Raw genomic sequence first — 15,236 nt, forward strand, 5'->3', positions numbered from 1 at the left:
GGCGACATCTCCTTCTCCGTGACAACGTCAGTGGACCGTGACCGGGCCACAATAGTGGTGCGTACCTCGTCCCGATAGATCAAGTGCGTTACATCATATCCATCTCTCTATCTCTTCTTTACACGTTGCGACCTCCTGGCGGGACGCAGGGGTTTTGCTCACGACAGAGGCTAAGTCAATTAAGTAGCCAAGTCTTGATTTTGGCAAGGGGTTGTGAGATCAGCTGTGCTCACAGCCTGTTTAAGATTCTCTCTTCCTCTCCCTCTCTCTCTCTATATGGGAATTTTATCTGGTATAATTGACGTACAATAAACTGCACATATTATCAGTTTATGATAATCAGTTTGATGTGTGCATAGACCCGTGAAGCCGTGTCACACCCAGGATAACAATCTCATCCTCCCCCAGAATCACCTGTATGGGGCCTGTACAGTCCCTCCCTCCCTCTGGCCCAGGTGGCCACCCGTCCCCTTTGCACCATGCAGGTCAGTTTACATCTTTGAGAATCTTAAATAAATGGAATCATCCACCCAGCATGTCCTCTTTTGGATGTGGTTTCTTCCAAGAATTGAGAGTTTGAGATTCACCCAGGTTATATGCCTATTTCGAGAAATGCATTTCCATGAGCTTTAGAATCTCCTTATTAGGGGCATCTGGGTGGCTCAGTCGTTAAGCATCTGCCTTCCGCTCAGGTCATGCTCCCAGGGTCCTGGGATGGAGCCCCAAATGAGCCCTGCATTGAGCCCTCATGGAGTCCTGAATGGTACCCCGCATGGGGTTCCCTGCTTGTTGGGGAATCTGCTTCTCCCTCTCCCTCTGCTGCTGCTCTCTGTCAAATTAATAAATAAGAAATTTTTAGAAAAAGAATCTATTTAATAAATTCCATTAAATAATCCCACTGGAATATGTCATTTATCCTTTATTCACAATGACATCCACTGGACTTGGTATATGTTCTGGGCTCCACAAATAGTTGCCAAAGGGGTGAACGGACGGAGAGCGCACGGCCCATCCATGGAGTGGAAGGTGTGCAGTCACTGAGAAAGAACAAGGTAGATCTTTACCTAGTGCTCTGGTAAAATGTGCCTAACAAACTGATAACTTAAAAAAAAAAAAAAGAAAAAAGCAGCTTCCTTCACCATAGACGTGCTGTGTCCCACATTTGTGTATTCGATACAGGTGCGTGCAAGGGTGTGACCCAGGTGTGCAAATCCATGCAATGCAAGTAAAAGACCTACTCAGATGGCAACCAGGGTTCCAGTGAGGAGGAATGGTGGGGGGACGGAGCAGGGACATCTAAGCTTCCTCTGCATTTTTTAAGCTGCTCCCTTTGGAAGCAGGAAAGATACTTTTATTATTATTATTATTATTATTAAAGATTTTATTTATTCATTTGACAGAGAGATCACAAGTAGGCAGAGAGGCAGGCAGAGAGGGGGGCAGGGTAAGCAGGCTCCCCGCGGAGCAGAGAGCCCGATATGGGGCTCGATTCCAGGATCCTGGGAACACGACCAGAGCCGAAGGCAGAGGCTTTAACCCACTGAGCCACCCAGACGCCCCAAGATACTTTTATTTTAGTTTAAAAGCCTTTGGTGACTATTTAGGGAAACAAAAACGCAAAGGTGTATCTAAATCTTGAGCCCGAGTGTGATCAAGAGCCGGCTGGGAACCTGGGGTGGGGTCAGGGAAGGGAAGAGGACTTGACCCTGAGGACAAGAACTCCCCTAGCCGCCCCCCCCCCCCACGAAGTCCTCAGGCAAACGGAGAAAATCAAAACAGCCTCAGCGTTCACAGGGACAGAGCTGCCTAATTACGGCCTCAGGTAACTCTCTTGCTATTTCAAAGTTTTCATTTCCTCGAATGCTTTCAAGTGTATTTATTCCCAAAGCTTGCTTGCCTGGGGCCCACGGGGTTTTCCCTTTGGCATCTCAACACAGCCCTCCCGCGCCCCCCAAAGGAGAAGCTGTTTTTCCTGCAGCCCTGAATGAGCTGAATGAAGGATCATGACCGTCATTTCCCAGCGGCAGAAAGGAGGAAGAACGCAGCTCCCTCACTTTCAGGGTCCCTGTGAGGGCTGTTAAGGCGATTTTAAAGAGTCCCAGAGCACGAGGCTCCCTTTCTGCCCGCTGAGGTGATAACTGGCGTCAGAAAGTTCATTCTGAAGGTCTGGGAAACACTGTCCAAGGCCAGTTTCCTGGGGGGCCCGTTTTCTTTCAACTGCTTATTAAAAAAACAATGATCACAGTAGGCTTCTGATCATGAAGGTAATAAATGCATGATTGTTGAATACCTTTGAAAAATAAGGAGCAAAGGAGAAGAAGCCGCCCATGACCAAGCGGCTTTTACTATAAGAGCGTGTCCTTCCAATGTTTTCCCTACACAGGTGTGTATGTGTAAGAGACGAGTTTGTAGACACACAGATATGTCATGCGTGCATATATGGGTGTATACAGGAGTCATGGAAATGAGAGCAGGTGTTGATGAAGTTCCAGAACCTAAGTCAGGTTCAGTGGGGTGAGGTTCGGAGCTGACAACTAAAGAAAGAATTCTTAAGACATCTTTGGTGCAAAATGGTGGTTTATTAAAGCACTGGGACAAGACCCGTGGGCAGGAAGAGCTGCTGCCCCGGGTTGTGAGGAGTGGCTGGTTATATACACAGGAGTTGGGTAGGTGAGGACAAAGAGTTGTTCAGAAGGGCTATTGGGGTAAAGAAGACTGTCAGGATATTGAAGGCCTGGTTACTATCAAGCCAAGGCCACTTTCCCTCTAATGAGGCACTAACATAAAGACAATTGGGAGTCTCCTGGTGGAATGTTACATTCTTGCTATCAAACGTCCTTGTTAGTGAGATTTAGGTTTAGAAGAAATTTAACTTTATTTACTTTTCTTTCTACCTCCGCCTCCTTCGCCTCCTTCGGTTTTTTATGGAGGGGAGGGTGACGTTAGGGCTTGAGGAACTGAGTTATGTGTCTTTGGAAATTGGGCTATTGATAAGGTAACTTCTTTGTTGTAAATCTCAAGGACATTTGTAAACCAAGAGAGACTCCTGCCTTGCAGGACTGTGATCTCTGCAAGATAACCATTTGTTCTTCTTTTAGGGCCGTCAGGGGTGCCTGTGGAATGTCACACATATTACCAAGGGGAGTGGGTGGAGAGGGGGTGCAAGGCGCCAGCCCCTGCTCCGTCCTCAGCCAGCCTCTTGCTCCCTCATCAGTGTGTCGGCCCATCCGTAGCAGATGGGGGAGAAAAGCAAACCGGCTGCTTTGGGGGTTCCTCCTCAAAGGAAACACAGGATGAGCAACAGGTCTGAAGGAGGAAATTTAAGTGCTCATTGTTAGTGGTCTGTGAGGTCTGTGGGGTCCGCGGGATGCTTGGCTGTAGGGCCTGGGAGCGCTCCCCAGACCCAGCCGTCACCTCCAGAGGGGTGAATGAGCCCAGATAACTCAGAGTGTGCAAGAATCGCCTTCCACGGGCTCATGTCCCAGAGGAAGGACTAAAGGCAGGAGAAGCAGGGACCAGGGCAACTGAGGGGGTGGCCCAAGTCAGGGCGATTCTGTGCATGGAGAACATGGCAGAGTTTTGAGGGCTATTTCTGGAAGCAGATGACTCCCCGGGGATACTGGAGATGAACCCAAGGGCTGATCTCCATGTTCTCAGGAGAAGTTACTGGGAGGACACGGAACACTTATTCCTGGGATGTGGGCTGCAGAGTGCCCTCCGTGCTAGACAGGTCGCTGTGGTGCAGAAATTAGACGCCCACTGTCCTCAGCTGGTGGGCAAGCAAGCTGCCTTCTGTCCTGTGTCTTCCTCACAGCCTCAGCCTAACCTTCCCGGACACGGGCCTGGGAAAGTCTGCAAGCCTCTGTCAAGCTTCCAGAACTCTGCCCTCACCTGCCCCTTGGTGCCATGCCTAGGGCATTCCAGGGGTGCAGTCTCGGGGCAGGTCAAGCCCACCGTCTCCACAAGCCCCCTTCAGGCCACTTAGATAGCCTTCCACACATACGAGCACCTCCCTACCCTGTTCTAGACCCGTGTGGACCCTGGGGAGACTGAGGGAAACCAGAAAGTTCCTGCCTGAGAAGACCTCACTGCTGGTCGAGGGGAGGTGACAGACACACAAAGGGACATATGAACCATCTGCTTTCGTTTTCCAGGATGGTTGTGGTGCTCTCACCCAGCTTGCAGCTGCCATGTTGTGAGGAAGCCTCAGCCAGCCCATTCCACAACACACACGGAGAGACAGGCGGTGGCCCATCCCAGCTGCTCCAGTCATCACCTGATGGACCCTGGGCCAGAATCCCTCACTGGGAGGGTCCTCCCCAAATTCCTGGCCCTCAAAACCATGACAGGTCCTCCAATAACTCTTGCTCTTTTGAGTCACTGAGTTTGGGGTGACGTGTTACTTGGTCCCAGGTAGCTGGGGCTGTGTCAGACCATCCCAGCCCACACTTCTGACCCCGTCCTCTCCCTGCTCAGTCCTCAGACGGTGCACCTGGGGTCTTCATCTGCACAGTCCAGCTGACACGCTCCTTCAGATCTGGTCTCTGGTGGTCCCAGACCTCTCTGTCCTGCCTCAAATTTACCCTCTGTCCTCGCCATCTAGGAGAAGAACATGTGAAATGCACGAAGTCCTCCACGTTCAGAACCTCAGCACCTGAAGACTCACGTGTTTGAGGGGCTAGAGACACCTTCAGAAGGATTTTCATGGTTGGGATTTGGAAGTGTGTCAAGCAGGTTGAGTGCAGGTCCAAATCCTACCTTCCCCACCTTCTGGTTTGGTGACTTTGAATCACAAAATATCATAAATACATATAAATATTAATAAATATCATAAAATGGCATTTTAGGACTTTATAAGGGTTTTTTTCTGAATATTTTTTTATTTATCTGACAGAAAGAGAGTCAGTGAGAGAGGGAACAGAAGCAGCGGGAGGGGGAGAGGGAGAAGCAGGCCTCCCGCTGAGCAGGGACCCCCCCCCCCAATGTGGGGCTGATCCCAGGACCCTGGGATCATGACCTGGGTAGAAGGCAGACACCCAACAACTGAGCCATCTGGGTGCCCTAGGGCTTTTTAAGGTTTTTAAGAACCCTGTGTCTTCCTACCTGTGGGGGAGGCACACATGTCCATTTGGTGCTATTCTGGTGGATTGTTCATGGAGCGCAGTCAGTGACCTTCATTCAGTGAGTGGCTCCTTTGATTGAGATCACTGATCAGCTGGAAGAAAGTTTTCAAATTGCAGCCTCAAAAACTCATAGAATTTTAAGAAATAAAGTCATTTCCATCAGCAGTGAAGCCATCAGATATAAGTAAACAAAAATCTTCAGAACACTTTCCACTAGCCTTTGGCTCTCGATTTTCTTCAATTATGGTTTGCAGAAACAGGCAACACCATAAGGAGTTTTGTCCTTTCTGATTTGTTGTGGGCCCATTTTTCTAAAATGCTCCATTTGGACATAGCATCTTGCAGGAGAGACACTAGAGGCTAAAGGAAAAGTGTGTGCTTCCATGTCTGTCTGTCCATCCTTCCAATCCTTCCCACTCTTTTCTGTGTTGGGAGCTTTGCTCAGGTTGTATCCCAATACTCCAGATCATCACCCACTCAGACCGAAACCTGAGGCACACGTCGGTGAGGTCTTCCCGGGCAGCCCCAGGCTGAACCATCACCCCAACACCCTCCATGTGTGCCACATGACCCCACTTTATGTGCCTTCCTTGCAGTGATGGCGGTAGCTGCAGTCATATTATCCGTTGTCTTCCTGCCCCAGGATGCACACGCCTCAGAGCTAGACATGCCACACCTGAATCGGGGTCTCCTTGGTGCAGCGTGGAGGGCTTGCCCATGTGGTTCTGTCTTCAGGCTCCCACGACCCACCAGGGAGACAGCGTGACAAGGTTGAGAGCCAGCTTTGGCTAGTGGTTCAGAGCAGTGTCGTCCAAGATGACAGCCATGAAGCCACGGAGCTATTTAACGTTAGACACATTAAAAGGAAATGAAAGTAAAGTTCATTTTACTTCTTGCACTGGTGTCATCTCAAGGGGTCAGCAGTCACATGCGACTGCCGTGTTGGACAGTGCAGGAGGACATGTCATATGTGTCACTGTGGAAAGTGCTGTTGGAAGGGGCTGGTTAGAGCGTGTAAACCATATTCAGATGCTCGCTTCCAAAGCCTAGCACTGCCTGTGTGATTTTGTGTTGACTTTACACTTTCTGGGTCTTAGTTTCTTCATCTATGCAGTGGGGCCCGTAATAGTTCCTATCTCGTAGTGTCCTAGGAGTTCCTGGATGCCAAGACACTTGGAAGGGCGCTGGGAGTATAGCCAACGCTCTAAAAAGTATTAGCTATTCCTGTGATGTCTCCATTTCTACTTCTCCAGAAATTGAGGATCAAAAAGGAGAAAGAGTTTATCCAAGTTCACAGAGCCAGGAGGTGGGGGAGCTAAGGCTTGATCTGTAGCTTTCTGGTTCCATGGTGGCTCGTTCCTGTGCCCTGCTGGCAGCCCCTTCTGGGCAAATTTCTGAAACTCATTGTTCCCACATATGTTCCATGGGAGACAAGAGACTCCACTGGGCTCTCCGTCCGGGACAGCTGTGCAGGAATAGAGTGGAGAGCCAGCCACAGCCCCGGAAGTGGCTTGTCCATCCTGGGACTTAGCCCCTGGCTTGCAATTCTTCGGAGAGTGGAGGAAGGAAGCCAGACAGCCCTGGGGAGAACAGTGTCGATGTGGCTAAGCAGGTCCCAGCAGCTGGGGCTGTGACGACCAGTGTGGGTGCTGCCCCGTGGGAGTGATGACCCTGTGCCGGGGACACAGTGCTCATCCCTCCCACTGTGGCCAAGCCCTGGGGTTGCTCCGGGAACTGCATGGAAGGATTGAACTGTTTTCATTAATTTCTCTTTGACGAGGGGGGAGGTGCTGCTGCTGTTGCTGCTCTGGTGGTATAATTTTTATATTGGGTTAGTTTTAACATGAGCAGTTCCTGTGCATGTCCTTTTTCTTGTAATGCAGGAGTATATTTGATTGTTATTTTGAGGTCTTTTGATATATTTTCCACACATAAGATTTTTTTGTTTGGGATAGATAAAATTTACCTAATAGAGTCAAATTTTTAAAAGATTTTATTTATTTATTTATTTATTTGAGAGAGAGAGCACATGAGCAGGAGGACAGGCAAAGGGAGGGGGATGTCGGGAGCCAGTACAGAAGGCCTACTATAAGAGCTGTAAGGGACTGAATATGATTGGCTGTGCATTTAGGTCCACTCACGCGGGAGGTGCATGAGCACTGCGGTGATTGGCTAGGCGGGCTAAGCTGCCGGTGTATATATGCTTGAATGTACTTGTAGAGGGGCTGGCCCGCCGGGAGCCAGGCCGCGCTGAGCCGGCTGGAGGGGGCCGCAGCCCGGACCATGGCGGCGGCGGCGGCGGCACCCAAGCGGGGCGGCGGGAGCTGCGTGCTGTGCTGCGCCAGAGGGGGAAGAAGATAAAAAGAAGCCATTAAAGAAGTTTGCCTCCACGCGTGTCTCCGTGTCGTTCTTGCGGGCCAAGAGCGACAGGGGGAGAAGCAGACTTCCCACTGAGCAGGGAGCCTGATACGGGTCTCGATCCCAGGACCCTGAGATCACGACCTGAGCCCAAGTCAGACGCCTAACCCTAAAGTTAATTGTTTTAAATATACAATCCTGTGACATTTAGCACAGTCACAACGTTGTACAACCACCCCCTGTACCGAATTTGAAAACATTTTCATCGCCCCGAGGAGACCCCATTATCATTCAACACTCACCCCCCTCCTCCCTGCCCCTGCCCCTGGTGACAGCCACCATACTTTCTGTCTCTAGGAATTTGTCTATTCCAGATGTTCATATAAATGGAGTCATCAACAATGCGGTCTCCTGTGTGGGCTGCTTGCCCTCAGCTTGTTTTCAGGTGTATCCACGTTGTGGCACACGGCAGGACTTGCTTACCTTCCCAGGGAAATACATCCCAGGAGATGTACAGATCACATTTGCCTATCCGTTCACCCATCTGCAGATGTTTGGGTTTCTTCCACTTTTTGGCTTTTATAAACAGTGCTCCTCTGAACATCTGCAGGTGCTGTGGACCCAAATTCATGCATTGAAATCCTAATCCCCGGCAGGATGCTATTAGGAGGTGAGGACATAGGTCGGTGATTAGGTCACAAGGCTGGAGCCCTCAAGTATGGGATCAGTATGCTCCTTCCCTGTACTCCCTGTCAGGTGAGGACACAAGAAGGCAGCTGCCTGCAGGCAAAGAGGGGCCCCTCCCCCAACTGCTATCACCTTGATCTTGGACACCAAGAGTGTCCTCTATAATTAACATCTTACACTAGTGTGGTACATTTGTTACAACTGATGAATGATTGTGATACTTTATTATTCACTGGAGTTTATGGTTACATTAGAGTTTACTCCCTGTTGTGGATTTCTGTGGATTTTGATAAATCCCTGTCATACACCCACCATTGCAGGGTAATACTGAAAATCAACTCTGCCTCATTTACTTATAACTAAACTTATAAATAAATATGCTTTATTTTTATGATGAAAAATTTCAAAGTTTTGCTTATAAAACTTTATGGTTAATGAATGTTTGAAGCCTTGGAGAAATGCTCAGTGCACACTGTGCATGAAGAATAAAACACTTTGGGGGCACCTGGATGGCTCAGTGGGTTAAGCCTCTGCCTTCGGCTCAGGGCATGGTCCCAGGGTCCTGGGATCGAGCCCCACATCGGGCTCTCTGCTCAGCAGGGAGTCCAATGCGGGGCTATATCCCAGGACCCTGATATCATGACCTGAGCCGAAGGCAGCGGCTTAACCCACTGAGCCACACAGTCATGCAAATGATCACTTCTTGAGATATGCATGTATGGGGGTGCCTGGAGGGCTCAGTTGGTTGAGTGTTTGGTTCCTGGTTTCAGCTCAGGTCATGGTCTCAGGGTCGTGGGATCGACCTCCTTTGGGCTCCATGCTTACCACTTGGGATTCCCGCTTGGGATTCTCTCTCTTCCTCTCCCTCTGCCCCTCCCCCTGCTCTCACTCTCTCTGTGAAATAAATAAAATCTTTTTAAAAAGGTACGCATGCGGGGCACCTGGGTGGCTCCATGGGTTAAGCCTCTGCCTTTGGCTCAGGTCATGATCTTAGGGTCCTGGAATCGAGCCCCACATCAGGATCTCTGCTCAGCAGGGAACCTGCATCCCCGCCTCTCTCTGCCTGCCTCTTTGCCTACTTCTGATCTCTGGTCTGTCAAATAAATAAATAATCTCAAAAAAAAAAAAGGTATGCATGCATATCATGTATATTGTGTATTAAATGTATGTACAATCATGATTTGTCCATATATTGTATTCTTGATACACACATAGAGACGATCTGCACCATTCTGTGTGTTTTAGAGATATACACACAACTAATCGCAACACCGATGAGGTTGAGAATAGCATTATCCCCATTTTATAGACGGGGAAGCTGAGACACAAAGTGGTTGAGTAACTTGTTCAAGGCACATGGCCAATGGGTGTTAGGCACACAGAAATGCACAAGGATGTGAAAATAATTTTTATCTCTGGGCAGAAGTAGGACAGGTCTTATTTGCTTGTGATGTTGTTTTTGGAAACTTACAATTTGTCCAGGACGGGGTCGGCACACTTCTCCATCAAGAGTCCGATCGTGGTTGTTTTTGGCTTTGTGGGTCAGAAGGTCTGGGTCACAGCTGTTTCGCTCCGCCGTTGGAGCAGGAAAGCCCTCGTGCAGGACACAGAGGAACAGGCTGTGTTCCAATAAAATGTTCTTTGCGGAAGCTAGAATTCCACTTGCCATGGGATAGTATTCTTTTGTTTTCCCTGACCAACTGTTTAAAAATGACTCAGCTCAAGGGCCTTTGAGTAACAGGAGACAAGCAGGATGGCAAGCATCGAGTTGGGCACTTTATCTACAATGTTTCTTTAAGATAAATAAGCAAGGCGGGTAGGAAAGGCAGTTCCCGCCTCAGCAGCGGGTCGCAGAGGCTGGGGGCTGGGTGCCTGCCAGCCTCCTGGGCGGGAAAGGGCATGCGTGGGAAGGGAGCTTGGCTCCGGGAGTCTGGGAGGGCAGCGGGTGACCAGAGTCCTGTTTGTCTTGGAAGGAGAACGTCCACCCCACATCCTGCCCCACCATGCGCAGGTGCGAACTGTTTCTGCGGACACCCCTGCTGATTCTGCTTTTCCTGGGACTGGCCAGAGCCTGCATTCCCCGTGAAGGTGACGTCTGCTCCCACTCCCTATCTCCTCTGCCTTTCTGCTTGCAGTGGGCAGGGGCAGGGCTGGCTCCAAAGGGTCTCTGGCAGTCCGACCAGACTCCTGCTGGCGTCAGGTGTAAACACCCTCATTTCCCGGTTCCCCATAGGAGATGGGAGGGTGGGTGAGCCCTGTAAGCCAGCAGCCCTACCGGAGCCCTGCCTTGGAGACAGACTGGCATCTGAAACTGGTTTTGTCACGGGCTCTTGGTGCCTTTGGCGGGGAGACACTGCTTGAGTAAGCCTGACCATCCTCGTTGGACCAAAAGGCATCATGAGCATCTCGAGTCCGTCGGCCTTCTGTGTGTCATTGATGTGGTTATGTTTGTGTAGTGCCTGGGAGTGGACATTCCTATGGTCACAGAGCTCTAGTGAGCCCCCAGATCTTTACCATGTAAGGACACCACCTGTTGGAAAGAGCACTTGAGTCTCATCACGAAGCTGAGTTCCTATCCCCTCATTTGCTGCACAGACATGCATTGAGTTTCCAGCTTGTTCCTTGGGCGCGATGCTGGGAATGCAGTGGGTGAAAAGAACAGACATAGTCCCATCCTCCAAGAATTCTCATGTTACACAAATAAGCACTTCCCAGCGTGGACATCGAGAGAAGGGCTCTCTGGATAAATGACATTTTGAGGGGAGATGCCAATGGTGGGTACGAGCTGGCCAGCCAGAGTTAGGGAGGGTATGTGCAAAGGCCCTGGGGCAGGAAGGTACTGGGTTCCTTTATAGATCTGAGGGCAGCCTGTGTGTCTGGAGCACGGTGGATGTGGAGAGGGACAAGGTGGGTGGGGATGTCACAAGTAAGAATGGAGAGGAGGCAGAAACCTGCATACAGGGGCTCTTGTGAGTCAGATTAAGATGTGGCTATTACAAGGCTGTCAGAAAGGGAGTGTCATGTAGGGGAGTGTTTGTGTGTGTGTGTGTTTAAATGATCAATCTTGGTTCTAATGAAGAATACATTGGGCGGGAACCAGGGTTAGGGAAAGACAAAAGTGAAGAAAGACTCCTATAATTTTATTTTTCATTTCATTTCCTATCTTTTGCAGCTGAATGATTGGGCTGCCCTTAACTGAGATGGGACAGTTCTGCAGAGCAATTGATTTTTTTAAAACTTTTTCTTGAAGTCATTTGAGAGATACAGAAAAGTCACAAAACTAGACTTCCCAAATGTCCTCCTCCCCACCTCCCTTCACGTTACCATCTCACCAGCCACAGCACAGTGATGATAACCAGGACCTTGACACCATTACAAAACTACCACCTAAATTACAGAACCTGTTCCAGTTTTACTAGTTTCCCCACAAATGTCCCTTTTCTTATCTGAGGATCCCATCCAGGATCCCACACTTCCCCGAGTCATCCTATCTCCTCACTCTTGCCTTAGTCCTTACAGCTCATGGCTGAGTTGGCCAGCCTTTCACGACCTTGACCCTTTCAAAGAAGAGCCCTGGTCAGATATTCTGAAGATTGTCTCTCAGTCTGAACTTGTGTGATTATGTTGTTTGAGGCATGTTTGGGGCAGAAAGGGCATGGAAGGGATGTACTGATGTGTCTCTTTACTTGAGATGTTAACCTGGACCGTTTGGTTGTGGTATGTCTGCTAGGGTTCTCCACGGTCCAGAAACCGTTTCCCCTTGTAACTAATGAGTGTCCTGAAGGAGACAGCTGGAGACCATGCAAATAAGCTTTCTCCTTAAACATTCGCCCCACCAGTTATGGCGCCTACTGGTGGGTCTTGCCTGCAAAGATGATCACTGTCGTATTCACTCTGTGGTGATTCTCTATTTCTCTTGTTCCTTCTACACATATTCATTGGAATTCTTCTGTGAGGAATGTGTTCCATTTATTTATTCAAGTATTCATCTATATCACTGTGAATGCATGGGTGTTTATTTTATTAAAAAAATAACGTTACTTTTTGGTGGGTGGGCTGGTGATGACCACAAAGTCTCTTAGGGACACGCTATGTTTGAAGAGCCTGGAGGAAGTTCAGGACATTCATTGGTTGCAGGTTCCATTCATGAGACCAGGGCTGGAGATGTCTTGTTAGCTCTGTACCAGCATCTCTCTTCCCAACTAGTCTCATAAATGTTTACAGAGCAGGGGCTGAGTCTGAGTCATGGCATTCTCAGCTTCTAGCATACTGCAGTGGCCAGAGTGTGTGCCAAATGAATGTTGGTTGGGTGAATGATGGATGGATGATGGGCGGACCTGAGTAGATTATCAACACGCACGGTGGGTGGGTTATCAGTCTCCTTGAGCAACACAGTGATCTAATGCTGAATTCTTTCCTTACTTCCTGCTCCTGTTGGAATCTGGATGGCTAACACTTTGGCTTCCAGTCGCCATTGAAGAAAAAAGTAAGAACTGTGTAACCCCCAAGCCAGCTCCCATATGTAACCCCCATAGCTAGCTCCTCTCAGATTCCTTCCGATGCCAAGACCCTCAGGGAATGCTGGGGAAAGGTGGGACTTGGGTCTGGCACACAGGCTTTGTCTTGATGGCAGGGAAGACCTGTAGGCAGTAAAGACAGAAATGCTCCATGCAGGCATAAAGACATTAACTGAGTTTGATAATGTTAGCATTAATCCTACTCTCTCCCTTGCTTTTATCTTCCATGTCAACCCATTGACTCCTGGTTCTGTTGCCCTGCCAGTAAAATGTAAGTAAGTCCTACCACTTTCCCCCTACCTAACTAGGGAGACTTTCAACCCGAGAAGAGGTGCAAGGAATAGGAAAAAGTGTTGACCACCATGATCAACCAGAACAGATTCCAGGAGAGGCTCTCAGTCCTGACTCAGGCTCCAAACCCAGAATCTGCAGATCCCAGGGGGCAAATAGGTGGTCTTCAGGGAGGTCAACAAGGCTTTGCAATCATGTGTAAAACTGAGTGTGGAAGAGACAGACAGAGGATTGAGAATTGGTGTGGTTTTCTGGGAACGTGGACTTTATAGCTTTGATCAGACTTTCAGTAGGATTCGTGACCTTCTGCTCTAAAAAGTACAGCTGGATTGGAGTAGATTGCACATATTCATTTGGTGTGTTTTAGTTGAGAAAAACATGGTGCAGAGTGGAGAAGCTCCCCTTTTTTCTGAGTATTAACCTTCCTGGTCTCTGCTGAGAAGTAGGGATGACAACTGGTTGTTACAGAGAAAGCCCCCTCTTCTGCAACCCTCCCAAAACCCTGGTGGAGGGGGAGTTAGTTGTCTGCCCCAGATAACTGGTATCCTTGGGGTTCTTTGACTTTGGGATAAATGTGTCTCCAAAGGGGTCCAGGGCTCTTAGGACAGGTCTCAGCTTTCAATCTGAGGACCTATGGGGTATAAGGAGGTATGAAGCATGACTTGATTGATTTCATATTCTTTCTGAAACCTTATTGGGAAAATGACTCCTGCTGGCTGCCATTGGTCTTCTCCTTCCTGGGGGTTGCCCACCAACAGTGCTGAAAGGTAAGATTCTTGGCGCACCCACCTCCCCTTGCTATGGCTGTGCATGTCCGACAGAGGTAATTTCTACTGCACTTCAGTGGGTCTTTCTTCTCCTGGCTATCTACAGCCTAGCTTCTACTCTAGAAAAGTACAAAATCAAGTACTAGAGTATCGTGAGGAAAACAAAATACCACCCCCCTTTCTCTCCCCCCTCCCCCTAGCCAATCAATCAAACCCAGCTGCCCAGACATTGAGCACATTTTCATAGTTTCCATATGGCTGAAGGAAAGCCATCAGGCCAAGGAGCTAAATCTGAGTCCTAGCATGGTGGGGCGATGATCCATGACCATTCCCCAGCTCACTGCAACTCCTTCCAATGTCAAATGCAAAGACTCCAGCCTCCCCCAGGGTCTGGGTTGCAACCCCTACCTGCCCAGCACCAACCATTGTGGACTCTACTCCCCAGCCTGTTCCTGACCCCCACCATCTCATTTTATGTTTGGTTTTCCACCTGGGGCTCTTTCCATGACCCTGCCATTCTGTACCACATCTGTGACCTTGACCACCACATGCTGATTCTTCTGGATGGCGGCTTCAGGAATCCTAAGTAAGTCCCTTCCATGCTTTTGATGGCTTTAGACTGTGAGCTTTGGTAGGGGACTCGAAGCACGAATTTCTGAGCATCTCCTCAGTCCTGGACCAGAGAGATCAGACATGCTCCCCCTTTAAGAACTCAGACACTGGCAGAGAACAGAGAAGAATAAACAGAAATGATATTAGAGACAAGGCATGCCTGCCAGTGATGATGGGGAAAGGGGATGGTGGGGATGTTGAGGGAAACCCTAGATCATGCCTGAGACACCGTAGCCATACTTCCCAAAGAAGGGAAGTTGTTCAATCTGTTGAGCTGGGGAAATCCATTTATTAGGACTATTTCTTTGTTCATATTTGTTTACTGTGGGGTATATTTTTTTCCTCAGATATGATGACCAGGTTGTCAACAGATGGTAAGTAGGAAACCCATACCCTTTCTGGTGTTCCTCTTCTCTTGTCTACAAGGTTATGTGGATTACAGATGGAGTCATTTACTTATTTATTTAAATACATGTTTCATTTATTCATTTATTGGGAAGAGCCATTCTGACAGCATCCAGTCCCATTGTGTTTCTTTGAATTTTAAGGTGATGGAAATTTTTCATTCCTGCATGGCAGAGCCGTGACTCTACGCTATAGTTATTAGGCTGTAGATTTTTGACATTATAAATTTAGTAGATGCACGTGGGAGAAGTCGAGAGGACTTAAAATCAACGACAGAAATCTTCTCATCCCTTCCCGGGTCTGTCAGGTCTCTGGTGCGTTCTTGCCAGAAACAATCACACATACATACGGCTACCCTCAGCTTTTTGAGTTAAAAATGTTATGCTTTTCAGCAGAACTTGTCTCTTTCTTTCAAACACCTTAACAACATTTCACTCACAGAGTCTCCTGGTCACAGAACTTTTAATGAGTGTCCT

This window comes from Mustela nigripes, chromosome 17 (assembly GCF_022355385.1).
Source record: "Mustela nigripes isolate SB6536 chromosome 17, MUSNIG.SB6536, whole genome shotgun sequence".
NCBI classification, from domain to species: domain Eukaryota; kingdom Metazoa; phylum Chordata; class Mammalia; order Carnivora; family Mustelidae; genus Mustela; species Mustela nigripes.